This window comes from Brachyhypopomus gauderio, chromosome 1, assembly GCF_052324685.1.
Source record: "Brachyhypopomus gauderio isolate BG-103 chromosome 1, BGAUD_0.2, whole genome shotgun sequence".
NCBI lineage: Eukaryota > Metazoa > Chordata > Actinopteri > Gymnotiformes > Hypopomidae > Brachyhypopomus > Brachyhypopomus gauderio.
The window spans coordinates 24,849,428-24,863,263 of record NC_135211.1 but is presented as its reverse complement, the minus strand read 5'-3'; the positions used below and the strand labels follow the sequence as shown (position 1 = coordinate 24,863,263).

At 45.5% G+C, this 13,836-nt stretch overlaps 16 non-coding genes across 16 annotated transcripts; all 16 read right to left on the bottom strand.

Annotated features, from left to right (window-relative positions):
* Positions 1–1,047: 1,047 nt before the first annotated feature.
* Positions 1,048–1,129, bottom strand: trnal-aag (transfer RNA leucine (anticodon AAG)). Its single transcript has one exon. It is a non-coding gene; the product is annotated as a tRNA-Leu (tRNA).
* A 607-nt stretch (positions 1,130–1,736) lies between these two features.
* Positions 1,737–1,818, bottom strand: trnal-uag (transfer RNA leucine (anticodon UAG)). The gene has a single exon. It is a non-coding gene; the product is annotated as a tRNA-Leu (tRNA).
* Positions 1,819–2,427: 609 nt separating this feature from the next.
* On the bottom strand, positions 2,428–2,509 carry trnal-uag (transfer RNA leucine (anticodon UAG)). Its single transcript has one exon. It is a non-coding gene; the product is annotated as a tRNA-Leu (tRNA).
* A 609-nt stretch (positions 2,510–3,118) lies between these two features.
* Positions 3,119–3,200, bottom strand: trnal-uag (transfer RNA leucine (anticodon UAG)). The gene has a single exon. It is a non-coding gene; the product is annotated as a tRNA-Leu (tRNA).
* Positions 3,201–3,809: 609 nt separating this feature from the next.
* On the bottom strand, positions 3,810–3,891 carry trnal-aag (transfer RNA leucine (anticodon AAG)). Its single transcript has one exon. It is a non-coding gene; the product is annotated as a tRNA-Leu (tRNA).
* Positions 3,892–4,498: 607 nt separating this feature from the next.
* Positions 4,499–4,580, bottom strand: trnal-aag (transfer RNA leucine (anticodon AAG)). The gene has a single exon. It is a non-coding gene; the product is annotated as a tRNA-Leu (tRNA).
* A 609-nt stretch (positions 4,581–5,189) lies between these two features.
* trnal-uag (transfer RNA leucine (anticodon UAG)) lies at positions 5,190–5,271 on the bottom strand. The gene has a single exon. It is a non-coding gene; the product is annotated as a tRNA-Leu (tRNA).
* A 609-nt stretch (positions 5,272–5,880) lies between these two features.
* trnal-aag (transfer RNA leucine (anticodon AAG)) lies at positions 5,881–5,962 on the bottom strand. The gene has a single exon. It is a non-coding gene; the product is annotated as a tRNA-Leu (tRNA).
* A 609-nt stretch (positions 5,963–6,571) lies between these two features.
* On the bottom strand, positions 6,572–6,653 carry trnal-aag (transfer RNA leucine (anticodon AAG)). The gene has a single exon. It is a non-coding gene; the product is annotated as a tRNA-Leu (tRNA).
* Positions 6,654–7,262: 609 nt separating this feature from the next.
* On the bottom strand, positions 7,263–7,344 carry trnal-uag (transfer RNA leucine (anticodon UAG)). Its single transcript has one exon. It is a non-coding gene; the product is annotated as a tRNA-Leu (tRNA).
* A 609-nt stretch (positions 7,345–7,953) lies between these two features.
* trnal-uag (transfer RNA leucine (anticodon UAG)) lies at positions 7,954–8,035 on the bottom strand. The gene has a single exon. It is a non-coding gene; the product is annotated as a tRNA-Leu (tRNA).
* A 609-nt stretch (positions 8,036–8,644) lies between these two features.
* trnal-aag (transfer RNA leucine (anticodon AAG)) lies at positions 8,645–8,726 on the bottom strand. The gene has a single exon. It is a non-coding gene; the product is annotated as a tRNA-Leu (tRNA).
* A 607-nt stretch (positions 8,727–9,333) lies between these two features.
* Positions 9,334–9,415, bottom strand: trnal-aag (transfer RNA leucine (anticodon AAG)). Its single transcript has one exon. It is a non-coding gene; the product is annotated as a tRNA-Leu (tRNA).
* A 1,989-nt stretch (positions 9,416–11,404) lies between these two features.
* trnal-aag (transfer RNA leucine (anticodon AAG)) lies at positions 11,405–11,486 on the bottom strand. Its single transcript has one exon. It is a non-coding gene; the product is annotated as a tRNA-Leu (tRNA).
* Positions 11,487–12,786: 1,300 nt separating this feature from the next.
* trnal-uag (transfer RNA leucine (anticodon UAG)) lies at positions 12,787–12,868 on the bottom strand. The gene has a single exon. It is a non-coding gene; the product is annotated as a tRNA-Leu (tRNA).
* Positions 12,869–13,477: 609 nt separating this feature from the next.
* trnal-aag (transfer RNA leucine (anticodon AAG)) lies at positions 13,478–13,559 on the bottom strand. Its single transcript has one exon. It is a non-coding gene; the product is annotated as a tRNA-Leu (tRNA).
* Between the last annotated feature and the right edge of the window lie 277 nt (positions 13,560–13,836).

The window sequence follows — 13,836 nt, the reverse complement described above, 5'->3', positions numbered from 1 at the left end:
AGCTGGCAGCATTCGATCCCATGCCTTCTCAGAGACTGGAGCCTAAATCCAGTGCCTTAGACCACTCAGACACGCTACCACAGGAAGACTGCATTTGCTGACATTCTTGTGGAAGAAGGTGAATTTTTCTTCTGTCAGAAGAGGAAAGATGCATCATTTCCTGCCTGTTATCAAAACACCGCAGGGTCTTCAATGTCGCCTAAGAACAAAGCCAGGTATGAGCATTTGCAAATGGCATCGTAGCATGGCTCTCTGCTACCATCATGCGAATAACTGCTCTTCAGCCTTGGGTCAGGCACCGTTGTTGAGAGTGATTAGGTATAAGAATTCTTCTGTCATTTCCTAAAAACACTGCTTGGCAGCGGTGGGATTCGACCCCACACATCCGCAGAGACTGGAGACTAAATCCAGCTCCTTAGACCGCTCGGCCACGCTACCCTGTGGTAATATCATTTTTGCAATTTTCAAGTCTGGAGTCCTCCAAAGCAGCATTCTCAACTTGGTACATGAGCAGGGCTGAACTTGTGAGGAACAATGCTTGCCTAACTTTCAAAGTAAAAAATGCTAAGCTATATGTAACTCTGAAAAAGAAGAAGGGTTCCAATGTCTTTTTCAAATTGTTTCCCGTCATCTGTACTGGAAGAGAGGGTTTTCAAGAGAACACAAAGGCAAGAATCATTGTAAAGTTACCAGCTGGCAGCATTCGATCCCATGCCTTCTCAGAGACTGGAGCCTAAATCCAGTGCCTTAGACCACTCAGACACGCTACCACAGGAAGACTGTATTTGCTGACATTCTTGTAGAAGAAGCTGAATTTGTCTTCTGTCAGAAGAGGAAATATGCATCATTTCCTGCCTGTTATCAAAACACTGCAGGGTCTTCAATGTCGCCTAAGAACAAAGCCAGGTATGAGCATTTGCAAATGGCATCGTAGCATGGCTCTCTGCTACCATCATGCGAATAACTGCTCTTCAGCCTTGGGTCAGGCACCGTTGTTGAGAGTGATTAGGTATAAGAATTCTTCTGCCATCTCCTAAAAACACTGCTTGGCAGCAGTGGGATTCGAACCCACGCCTCCGCAGAGTCTGGAGCCTTAATCCAGCGCCTTAGACCGCTCGGCCACGCAACCCTGTGGTAATCTCTTTTTTGCAATTTTCAAGTCTGGAGTCCTCCAAAGCAGCATTCTCAACTTGGTACATGAGCAGGGCTGAACTTGTGAGGAACAATGCTTGCCTAACTTTCAAAGTAAAAAATGCTAAGCTATATGTAACTGAAAAAGAAGAAGGGTTCCAATGTCTTTTTCAAATTGTTTCCCGTCATCTGTACTGGAAGAGAGGGTTTTCAAGAGAACACAAAGGCAAGAATCATTGTAAAGTTACCAGCTGGCAGCATTCGATCCCATGCCTTCTCAGAGACTGGAGCCTAAATCCAGTGCCTTAGACCACTCAGACACGCTACCACAGGAAGACTGTATTTGCTGACATTCTTGTAGAAGAAGCTGAATTTGTCTTCTGTCAGAAGAGGAAAGATGCATCATTTCCTGCCTGTTATCAAAACACTGCAGGGTCTTCAATGTCGCCTAAGAACAAAGCCAGGTATGAGCATTTGCAAATGGCATCGTAGCATGGCTCTCTGCTACCATCATGCGAATAACTGCTCTTCAGCCTTGGGTCAGGCACCGTTGTTGAGAGTGATTAGGTATAAGAATTCTTCTGCCATCTCCTAAAAACACTGCTTGGCAGCGGTGGGATTCGAACCCACGCCTCCGCAGAGACTGGAGCCTAAATATAGCGCCTTAGACCGCTCGGCCACGCTACCCTGTGGTAATCTCTTTTTTGCAATTTTCAAGTCTGGAGTCCTCCAAAGCAGCATTCTCAACTTGGTACATGAGCAGGGCTGAACTTGTGAGGAACAATGCTTGCCTAACTTTCAAAGTAAAAAATGCTAAGCTATATGTAACTCTGAAAAAGAAGAAGGGTTCCAATGTCTTTTTCAAATTGTTTCCCGTCATCTGTACTGGAAGAGAGGGTTTTCAAGAGAACACAAAGGCAAGAATCATTGTAAAGTTACCAGCTGGCAGCATTCGATCCCATGCCTTCTCAGAGACTGGAGCCTAAATCCAGTGCCTTAGACCACTCAGACACGCTACCACAGGAAGACTGCATTTGCTGACATTCTTGTGGAAGAAGGTGAATTTTTCTTCTGTCAGAAGAGGAAAGATGCATCATTTCCTGCCTGTTATCAAAACACCGCAGGGTCTTCAATGTCGCCTAAGAACAAAGCCAGGTATGAGCATTTGCAAATGGCATCGTGGCATGGCTCTCTGCTACCATCATGCGAATGACTGCTCTTCAGCCTTGGGTCAGGCACCGTTGTTGAGAGTGATTAGGTATAAGAATTCTTCTGCCATCTCCTAAAAACACTGCTTGGCAGCGGTGGGATTCGAACCCACGCCTCCGCAGAGACTGGAGCCTAAATCCAGCGCCTTAGACCGCTCGGCCACGCTACCCTTTGGTAATATCTTTTTTGCAATTTTCAAGTCTGGAGTCCTCCAAAGCAGCATTCTCAACTTGGTACATGAGCAGGGCTGAACTTGTGAGGAACAATGCTTGCCTAACTTTCAAAGTAAAAAATGCTAAGCTATATGTAACTCTGAAAAAGAAGAAGGGTTCCAATGTCTTTTTCAAATTGTTTCCCGTCATCTGTACTGGAAGAGAGGGTTTTCAAGAGAACACAAAGGCAAGAATCATTGTAAAGTTACCAGCTGGCAGCATTCGATGCCATGCCTTCTCAGAGACTGGAGCCTAAATCCAGTGCCTTAGACCACTCAGACACGCTACCACAGGAAGACTGCATTTGCTGACATTCTTGTGGAAGAAGGTGAATTTTTCTTCTGTCAGAAGAGGAAAGATGCATCATTTCCTGCCTGTTATCAAAACACCGCAGGGTCTTCAATGTCGCCTAAGAACAAAGCCAGGTATGAGCATTTGCAAATGGCATCGTGGCATGGCTCTCTGCTACCATCATGCGAATGACTGCTCTTCAGCCTTGGGTCAGGCACCATTGTTGAGAGTGATTAGGTATAAGAATTCTTCTGCCATCTCCTAAAAACACTGCTTGGCAGCGGTGGGATTCGAACCCACGCCTCCGCAGAGACTGGAGCCTAAATCCAGCGCCTTAGACCGCTCGGCCACGCTACCCTTTGGTAATATCTTTTTTGCAATTTTCAAGTCTGGAGTCCTCCAAAGCAGCATTCTCAACTTGGTACATGAGCAGGGCTGAACTTGTGAGGAACAATGCTTGCCTAACTTTCAAAGTAAAAAATGCTAAGCTATATGTAACTCTGAAAAAGAAGAAGGGTTCCAATGTCTTTTTCAAATTGTTTCCCGTCATCTGTACTGGAAGAGAGGGTTTTCAAGAGAACACAAAGGCAAGAATCATTGTAAAGTTACCAGCTGGCAGCATTCGATCCCATGCCTTCTCAGAGACTGGAGCCTAAATCCAGTGCCTTAGACCACTCAGACACGCTACCACAGGAAGACTGTATTTGCTGACATTCTTGTAGAAGAAGCTGAATTTGTCTTCTGTCAGAAGAGGAAATATGCATCATTTCCTGCCTGTTATCAAAACACTGCAGGGTCTTCAATGTCGCCTAAGAACAAAGCCAGGTATGAGCATTTGCAAATGGCATCGTAGCATGGCTCTCTGCTACCATCATGCGAATAACTGCTCTTCAGCCTTGGGTCAGGCACCGTTGTTGAGAGTGATTAGGTATAAGAATTCTTCTGCCATCTCCTAAAAACACTGCTTGGCAGCGGTGGGATTCGAACCCACGCCTCCGCAGAGTCTGGAGCCTTAATCCAGCGCCTTAGACCGCTCGGCCACGCAACCCTGTGGTAATCTCTTTTTTGCAATTTTCAAGTCTGGAGTCCTCCAAAGCAGCATTCTCAACTTGGTACATGAGCAGGGCTGAACTTGTGAGGAACAATGCTTGCCTAACTTTCAAAGTAAAAAATGCTAAGCTATATGTAACTGAAAAAGAAGAAGGGTTCCAATGTCTTTTTCAAATTGTTTCCCGTCATCTGTACTGGAAGAGAGGGTTTTCAAGAGAACACAAAGGCAAGAATCATTGTAAAGTTACCAGCTGGCAGCATTCGATCCCATGCCTTCTCAGAGACTGGAGCCTAAATCCAGTGCCTTAGACCACTCAGACACGCTACCACAGGAAGACTGTATTTGCTGACATTCTTGTAGAAGAAGCTGAATTTGTCTTCTGTCAGAAGAGGAAAGATGCATCATTTCCTGCCTGTTATCAAAACACTGCAGGGTCTTCAATGTCGCCTAAGAACAAAGCCAGGTATGAGCATTTGCAAATGGCATCGTAGCATGGCTCTCTGCTACCATCATGCGAATAACTGCTCTTCAGCCTTGGGTCAGGCACCGTTGTTGAGAGTGATTAGGTATAAGAATTCTTCTGCCATCTCCTAAAAACACTGCTTGGCAGCGGTGGGATTCGAACCCACGCCTCCGCAGAGACTGGAGCCTTAATCAAGCGCCTTAGACCGCTCGGCCACGCTACCCTGTGGTAATCTCTTTTTTGCAATTTTCAAGTCTGGAGTCCTCCAAAGCAGCATTCTCAACTTGGTACATGAGCAGGGCTGAACTTGTGAGGAACAATGCTTGCCTAACTTTCAAAGTAAAAAATGCTAAGCTATATGTAACTCTGAAAAAGAAGAAGGGTTCCAATGTCTTTTTCAAATTGTTTCCCATCATCTGTACTGGAAGAGAGGGTTTTCAAGAGAACACAAAGGCAAGAATCATTGTAAAGTTACCAGCTGGCAGCATTCGATCCCATGCCTTCTCAGAGACTGGAGCCTAAATCCAGTGCCTTAGACCACTCAGACACGCTACCACAGGAAGACTGCATTTGCTGACATTCTTGTGGAAGAAGGTGAATTTTTCTTCTGTCAGAAGAGGAAAGATGCATCATTTCCTGCCTGTTATCAAAACACCGCAGGGTCTTCAATGTCGCCTAAGAACAAAGCCAGGTATGAGCATTTGCAAATGGCATCGTGGCATGGCTCTCTGCTACCATCATGCGAATGACTGCTCTTCAGCCTTGGGTCAGGCACCGTTGTTGAGAGTGATTAGGTATAAGAATTCTTCTGCCATCTCCTAAAAACACTGCTTGGCAGCGGTGGGATTCAAACCCACGCCTCCGCAGAGACTGGAGCCTAAATACAGCGCCTTAGACCGCTCGGCCACGCTACCCTTTGGTAATATCTTTTTTGCAATTTTCAAGTCTGGAGTCCTCCAAAGCAGCATTCTCAACTTGGTACATGAGCAGGGCTGAACTTGTGAGGAACAATGCTTGCCTAACTTTCAAAGTAAAAAATGCTAAGTTATATGTAACTCTGAAAAAGAAGAAGGGTTCCAATGTCTTTTTCAAATTGTTTCCCGTCATCTGTACTGGAAGAGAGGGTTTTCAAGAGAACACAAAGGCAAGAATCATTGTAAAGTTACCAGCTGGCAGCATTCGATCCCATGCCTTCTCAGAGACTGGAGCCTAAATCCAGTGCCTTAGACCACTCAGACACGCTACCACAGGAAGACTGTATTTGCTGACATTCTTGTAGAAGAAGCTGAATTTGTCTTCTGTCAGAAGAGGAAAGATGCATCATTTCCTGCCTGTTATCAAAACACTGCAGGGTCTTCAATGTCGCCTAAGAACAAAGCCAGGTATGAGCATTTGCAAATGGCATCGTAGCATGGCTCTCTGCTACCATCATGCGAATAACTGCTCTTCAGCCTTGGGTCAGGCACCGTTGTTGAGAGTGATTAGGTATAAGAATTCTTCTGCCATCTCCTAAAAACACTGCTTGGCAGCGGTGGGATTCGAACCCACGCCTCCGCAGAGACTGGAGCCTTAATCCAGCGCCTTAGACCGCTCGGCCACGCTACCCTGTGGTAATCTCTTTTTTGCAATTTTCAAGTCTGGAGTCCTCCAAAGCAGCATTCTCAACTTGGTACATGAGCAGGGCTGAACTTGTGAGGAACAATGCTTGCCTAACTTTCAAAGTAAAAAATGCTAAGCTATATGTAACTCTGAAAAAGAAGAAGGGTTCCAATGTCTTTTTCAAATTGTTTCCCGTCATCTGTACTGGAAGAGAGGGTTTTCAAGAGAACACAAAGGCAAGAATCATTGTAAAGTTACCAGCTGGCAGCATTCGATCCCATGCCTTCTCAGAGACTGGAGCCTAAATCCAGTGCCTTAGACCACTCAGACACGCTACCACAGGAAGACTGCATTTGCTGACATTCTTGTGGAAGAAGGTGAATTTTTCTTCTGTCAGAAGAGGAAAGATGCATCATTTCCTGCCTGTTATCAAAACACCGCAGGGTCTTCAATGTCGCCTAAGAACAAAGCCAGGTATGAGCATTTGCAAATGGCATCGTAGCATGGCTCTCTGCTACCATCATGCGAATAACTGCTCTTCAGCCTTGGGTCAGGCACCGTTGTTGAGAGTGATTAGGTATAAGAATTCTTCTGCCATCTCCTAAAAACACTGCTTGGCAGCGGTGGGGTTCGAACCCACGCCTCCGCAGAGACTGGAGCCTTAATCAAGCGCCTTAGACCGCTCGGCCACGCTACCCTGTGGTAATCTCTTTTTTGCAATTTTCAAGTCTGGAGTCCTCCAAAGCAGCATTCTCAACTTGGTACATGAGCAGGGCTGAACTTGTGAGGAACAATGCTTGCCTAACTTTCAAAGTAAAAAATGCTAAGCTATATGTAACTCTGAAAAAGAAGAAGGGTTCCAATGTCTTTTTCAAATTGTTTCCCGTCATCTGTACTGGAAGAGAGGGTTTTCAAGAGAACACAAAGGCAAGAATCATTGTAAAGTTACCAGCTGGCAGCATTCGATCCCATGCCTTCTCAGAGACTGGAGCCTAAATCCAGTGCCTTAGACCACTCAGACACGCTACCACAGGGAGACTGCATTTGCTGACATTCTTGTGGAAGAAGGTGAATTTTTCTTCTGTCAGAAGAGGAAAGATGCATCATTTCCTGCCTGTTATCAAAACACCGCAGGGTCTTCAATGTCGCCTAAGAACAAAGCCAGGTATGAGCATTTGCAAATGGCATCGTGGCATGGCTCTCTGCTACCATCATGCGAATGACTGCTCTTCAGCCTTGGGTCAGGCACCGTTGTTGAGAGTGATTAGGTATAAGAATTCTTCTGCCATCTCCTAAAAACACTGCTTGGCAGCGGTGGGATTCGAACCCACGCCTCCGCAGAGACTGGAGCCTAAATCCAGCGCCTTAGACCGCTCGGCCACGCTACCCTTTGGTAATATCTTTTTTGCAATTTTCAAGTCTGGAGTCCTCCAAAGCAGCATTCTCAACTTGGTACATGAGCAGGGCTGAACTTGTGAGGAACAATGCTTGCCTAACTTTCAAAGTAAAAAATGCTAAGCTATATGTAACTCTGAAAAAGAAGAAGGGTTCCAATGTCTTTTTCAAATTGTTTCCCGTCATCTGTACTGGAAGAGAGGGTTTTCAAGAGAACACAAAGGCAAGAATCATTGTAAAGTTACCAGCTGGCAGCATTCGATGCCATGCCTTCTCAGAGACTGGAGCCTAAATCCAGTGCCTTAGACCACTCAGACACGCTACCACAGGAAGACTGCATTTGCTGACATTCTTGTGGAAGAAGGTGAATTTTTCTTCTGTCAGAAGAGGAAAGATGCATCATTTCCTGCCTGTTATCAAAACACCGCAGGGTCTTCAATGTCGCCTAAGAACAAAGCCAGGTATGAGCATTTGCAAATGGCATCGTGGCATGGCTCTCTGCTACCATCATGCGAATGACTGCTCTTCAGCCTTGGGTCAGGCACCATTGTTGAGAGTGATTAGGTATAAGAATTCTTCTGCCATCTCCTAAAAACACTGCTTGGCAGCGGTGGGATTCGAACCCACGCCTCCGCAGAGACTGGAGCCTAAATCCAGCGCCTTAGACCGCTCGGCCACGCTACCCTTTGGTAATATCTTTTTTGCAATTTTCAAGTCTGGAGTCCTCCAAAGCAGCATTCTCAACTTGGTACATGAGCAGGGCTGAACTTGTGAGGAACAATGCTTGCCTAACTTTCAAAGTAAAAAATGCTAAGCTATATGTAACTCTGAAAAAGAAGAAGGGTTCCAATGTCTTTTTCAAATTGTTTCCCGTCATCTGTACTGGAAGAGAGGGTTTTCAAGAGAACACAAAGGCAAGAATCATTGTAAAGTTACCAGCTGGCAGCATTCGATCCCATGCCTTCTCAGAGACTGGAGCCTAAATCCAGTGCCTTAGACCACTCAGACACGCTACCACAGGAAGACTGTATTTGCTGACATTCTTGTAGAAGAAGCTGAATTTGTCTTCTGTCAGAAGAGGAAATATGCATCATTTCCTGCCTGTTATCAAAACACTGCAGGGTCTTCAATGTCGCCTAAGAACAAAGCCAGGTATGAGCATTTGCAAATGGCATCGTAGCATGGCTCTCTGCTACCATCATGCGAATAACTGCTCTTCAGCCTTGGGTCAGGCACCGTTGTTGAGAGTGATTAGGTATAAGAATTCTTCTGCCATCTCCTAAAAACACTGCTTGGCAGCAGTGGGATTCGAACCCACGCCTCCGCAGAGTCTGGAGCCTTAATCCAGCGCCTTAGACCGCTCGGCCACGCAACCCTGTGGTAATCTCTTTTTTGCAATTTTCAAGTCTGGAGTCCTCCAAAGCAGCATTCTCAACTTGGTACATGAGCAGGGCTGAACTTGTGAGGAACAATGCTTGCCTAACTTTCAAAGTAAAAAATGCTAAGCTATATGTAACTGAAAAAGAAGAAGGGTTCCAATGTCTTTTTCAAATTGTTTCCCGTCATCTGTACTGGAAGAGAGGGTTTTCAAGAGAACACAAAGGCAAGAATCATTGTAAAGTTACCAGCTGGCAGCATTCGATCCCATGCCTTCTCAGAGACTGGAGCCTAAATCCAGTGCCTTAGACCACTCAGACACGCTACCACAGGAAGACTGTATTTGCTGACATTCTTGTAGAAGAAGCTGAATTTGTCTTCTGTCAGAAGAGGAAAGATGCATCATTTCCTGCCTGTTATCAAAACACTGCAGGGTCTTCAATGTCGCCTAAGAACAAAGCCAGGTATGAGCATTTGCAAATGGCATCGTAGCATGGCTCTCTGCTACCATCATGCGAATAACTGCTCTTCAGCCTTGGGTCAGGCACCGTTGTTGAGAGTGATTAGGTATAAGAATTCTTCTGCCATCTCCTAAAAACACTGCTTGGCAGCGGTGGGATTCGAACCCACGCCTCCGCAGAGACTGGAGCCTTAATCAAGCGCCTTAGACCGCTCGGCCACGCTACCCTGTGGTAATCTCTTTTTTGCAATTTTCAAGTCTGGAGTCCTCCAAAGCAGCATTCTCAACTTGGTACATGAGCAGGGCTGAACTTGTGAGGAACAATGCTTGCCTAACTTTCAAAGTAAAAAATGCTAAGCTATATGTAACTCTGAAAAAGAAGAAGGGTTCCAATGTCTTTTTCAAATTGTTTCCCATCATCTGTACTGGAAGAGAGGGTTTTCAAGAGAACACAAAGGCAAGAATCATTGTAAAGTTACCAGCTGGCAGCATTCGATCCCATGCCTTCTCAGAGACTGGAGCCTAAATCCAGTGCCTTAGACCACTCAGACACGCTACCACAGGAAGACTGCATTTGCTGACATTCTTGTGGAAGAAGGTGAATTTTTCTTCTGTCAGAAGAGGAAAGATGCATCATTTCCTGCCTGTTATCAAAACACCGCAGGGTCTTCAATGTCGCCTAAGAACAAAGCCAGGTATGAGCATTTGCAAATGGCATCGTGGCATGGCTCTCTGCTACCATCATGCGAATGACTGCTCTTCAGCCTTGGGTCAGGCACCGTTGTTGAGAGTGATTAGGTATAAGAATTCTTCTGCCATCTCCTAAAAACACTGCTTGGCAGCGGTGGGATTCAAACCCACGCCTCCGCAGAGACTGGAGCCTAAATATAGCGCCTTAGACCGCTCGGCCACGCTACCCTTTGGTAATATCTTTTTTGCAATTTTCAAGTCTGGAGTCCTCCAAAGCAGCATTCTCAACTTGGTACATGAGCAGGGCTGAACTTGTGAGGAACAATGCTTGCCTAACTTTCAAAGTAAAAAATGCTAAGTTATATGTAACTCTGAAAAAGAAGAAGGGTTCCAATGTCTTTTTCAAATTGTTTCCCGTCATCTGTACTGGAAGAGAGGGTTTTCAAGAGAACACAAAGGCAAGAATCATTGTAAAGTTACCAGCTGGCAGCATTCGATCCCATGCCTTCTCAGAGACTGGAGCCTAAATCCAGTGCCTTAGACCACTCAGACACGCTACCACAGGAAGACTGTATTTGCTGACATTCTTGTAGAAGAAGCTGAATTTGTCTTCTGTCAGAAGAGGAAAGATGCATCATTTCCTGCCTGTTATCAAAACACTGCAGGGTCTTCAATGTCGCCTAAGAACAAAGCCAGGTATGAGCATTTGCAAATGGCATCGTAGCATGGCTCTCTGCTACCATCATGCGAATAACTGCTCTTCAGCCTTGGGTCAGGCACCGTTGTTGAGAGTGATTAGGTATAAGAATTCTTCTGCCATCTCCTAAAAACACTGCTTGGCAGCGGTGGGATTCAAACCCACGCCTCCGCAGAGACTGGAGCCTAAATACAGCGCCTTAGACCGCTCGGCCACGCAACCCTGTGGTAATCTCTTTTTTGCAATTTTCAAGTCTGGAGTCCTCCAAAGCAGCATTCTCAACTTGGTACATGAGCAGGGCTGAACTTGTGAGGAACAATGCTTGCCTAACTTTCAAAGTAAAAAATGCTAAGCTATATGTAACTGAAAAAGAAGAAGGGTTCCAATGTCTTTTTCAAATTGTTTCCCGTCATCTGTACTGGAAGAGAGGGTTTTCAAGAGAACACAAAGGCAAGAATCATTGTAAAGTTACCAGCTGGCAGCATTCGATCCCATGCCTTCTCAGAGACTGGAGCCTAAATCCAGTGCCTTAGACCACTCAGACACGCTACCACAGGAAGACTGTATTTGCTGACATTCTTGTAGAAGAAGCTGAATTTGTCTTCTGTCAGAAGAGGAAAGATGCATCATTTCCTGCCTGTTATCAAAACACTGCAGGGTCTTCAATGTCGCCTAAGAACAAAGCCAGGTATGAGCATTTGCAAATGGCATCGTAGCATGGCTCTCTGCTACCATCATGCGAATAACTGCTCTTCAGCCTTGGGTCAGGCACCGTTGTTGAGAGTGATTAGGTATAAGAATTCTTCTGCCATCTCCTAAAAACACTGCTTGGCAGCGGTGGGATTCGAACCCACGCCTCCGCAGAGACTGGAGCCTTAATCAAGCGCCTTAGACCGCTCGGCCACGCTACCCTGTGGTAATCTCTTTTTTGCAATTTTCAAGTCTGGAGTCCTCCAAAGCAGCATTCTCAACTTGGTACATGAGCAGGGCTGAACTTGTGAGGAACAATGCTTGCCTAACTTTCAAAGTAAAAAATGCTAAGCTATATGTAACTCTGAAAAAGAAGAAGGGTTCCAATGTCTTTTTCAAATTGTTTCCCATCATCTGTACTGGAAGAGAGGGTTTTCAAGAGAACACAAAGGCAAGAATCATTGTAAAGTTACCAGCTGGCAGCATTCGATCCCATGCCTTCTCAGAGACTGGAGCCTAAATCCAGTGCCTTAGACCACTCAGACACGCTACCACAGGAAGACTGCATTTGCTGACATTCTTGTGGAAGAAGGTGAATTTTTCTTCTGTCAGAAGAGGAAAGATGCATCATTTCCTGCCTGTTATCAAAACACCGCAGGGTCTTCAATGTCGCCTAAGAACAAAGCCAGGTATGAGCATTTGCAAATGGCATCGTGGCATGGCTCTCTGCTACCATCATGCGAATGACTGCTCTTCAGCCTTGGGTCAGGCACCGTTGTTGAGAGTGATTAGGTATAAGAATTCTTCTGCCATCTCCTAAAAACACTGCTTGGCAGCGGTGGGATTCAAACCCACGCCTCCGCAGAGACTGGAGCCTAAATATAGCGCCTTAGACCGCTCGGCCACGCTACCCTTTGGTAATATCTTTTTTGCAATTTTCAAGTCTGGAGTCCTCCAAAGCAGCATTCTCAACTTGGTACATGAGCAGGGCTGAACTTGTGAGGAACAATGCTTGCCTAACTTTCAAAGTAAAAAATGCTAAGTTATATGTAACTCTGAAAAAGAAGAAGGGTTCCAATGTCTTTTTCAAATTGTTTCCCGTCATCTGTACTGGAAGAGAGGGTTTTCAAGAGAACACAAAGGCAAGAATCATTGTAAAGTTACCAGCTGGCAGCATTCGATCCCATGCCTTCTCAGAGACTGGAGCCTAAATCCAGTGCCTTAGACCACTCAGACACGCTACCACAGGAAGACTGTATTTGCTGACATTCTTGTAGAAGAAGCTGAATTTGTCTTCTGTCAGAAGAGGAAAGATGCATCATTTCCTGCCTGTTATCAAAACACTGCAGGGTCTTCAATGTCGCCTAAGAACAAAGCCAGGTATGAGCATTTGCAAATGGCATCGTAGCATGGCTCTCTGCTACCATCATGCGAATAACTGCTCTTCAGCCTTGGGTCAGGCACCGTTGTTGAGAGTGATTAGGTATAAGAATTCTTCTGCCATCTCCTAAAAACACTGCTTGGCAGCGGTGGGATTCAAACCCACGCCTCCGCAGAGACTGGAGCCTAAATACAGCGCCTTAGACCGCTCGGCCACGCTACCCTTTGGTAATATCTTTTTTGCAATTTTCAAGTCTGGAGTCCTCCAAAGCAGCATTCTCAACTTGGTACATGAGCAGGGCTGAACTTGTGAGGAACAATGCTTGCCTAACTTTCAAAGTAAAAAATGCTAAGTTATATGTAACTCTGAAAAAGAAGAAGGGTTCCAATGTCTTTTTCAAATTGTTTCCCGTCATCTGTACTGGAAGAGAGGGTTTTCAAGAGAACACAAAGGCAAGAATCATTGTAAAGTTACCAGCTGGCAGCATTCGATCCCATGCCTTCTCAGAGACTGGAGCCTAAATCCAGTGCCTTAGACCACTCAGACACGCTACCACAGGAAGACTGTATTTGCTGACATTCTTGTAGAAGAAGCTGAATTTGTCTTCTGTCAGAAGAGGAAAGATGCATCATTTCCTGCCTGTTATCAAAACACTGCAGGGTCTTCAATGTCGCCTAAGAACAAAGCCAGGTATGAGCATTTGCAAATGGCATCGTAGCATGGCTCTCTGCTACCATCATGCGAATAACTGCTCTTCAGCCTTGGGTCAGGCACCGTTGTTGAGAGTGATTAGGTATAAGAATTCTTCTGCCATCTCCTAAAAACACTGCTTGGCAGCGGTGGGATTCGAACCCACGCCTCCGCAGAGACTGGAGCCTTAATCCAGCGCCTTAGACCGCTCGGCCACGCTACCCTGTGGTAATCTCTTTTTTGCAATTTTCAAGTCTGGAGTCCTCCAAAGCAGCATTCTCAACTTGGTACATGAGCAGGGCTGAACTTGTGAGGAACAATGCTTGCCTAACTTTCAAAGTAAAAAATGCTAAGCTATATGTAACTCTGAAAAAGAAGAAGGGTTCCAATGTCTTTTTCAAATTGTTTCCCGTCATCTGTACTGGAAGAGAGGGTTTTCAAGAGAACACAAAGGCAAGAATCATTGTAAAGTTACCAGCTGGCAGCATTCGATCCCATGC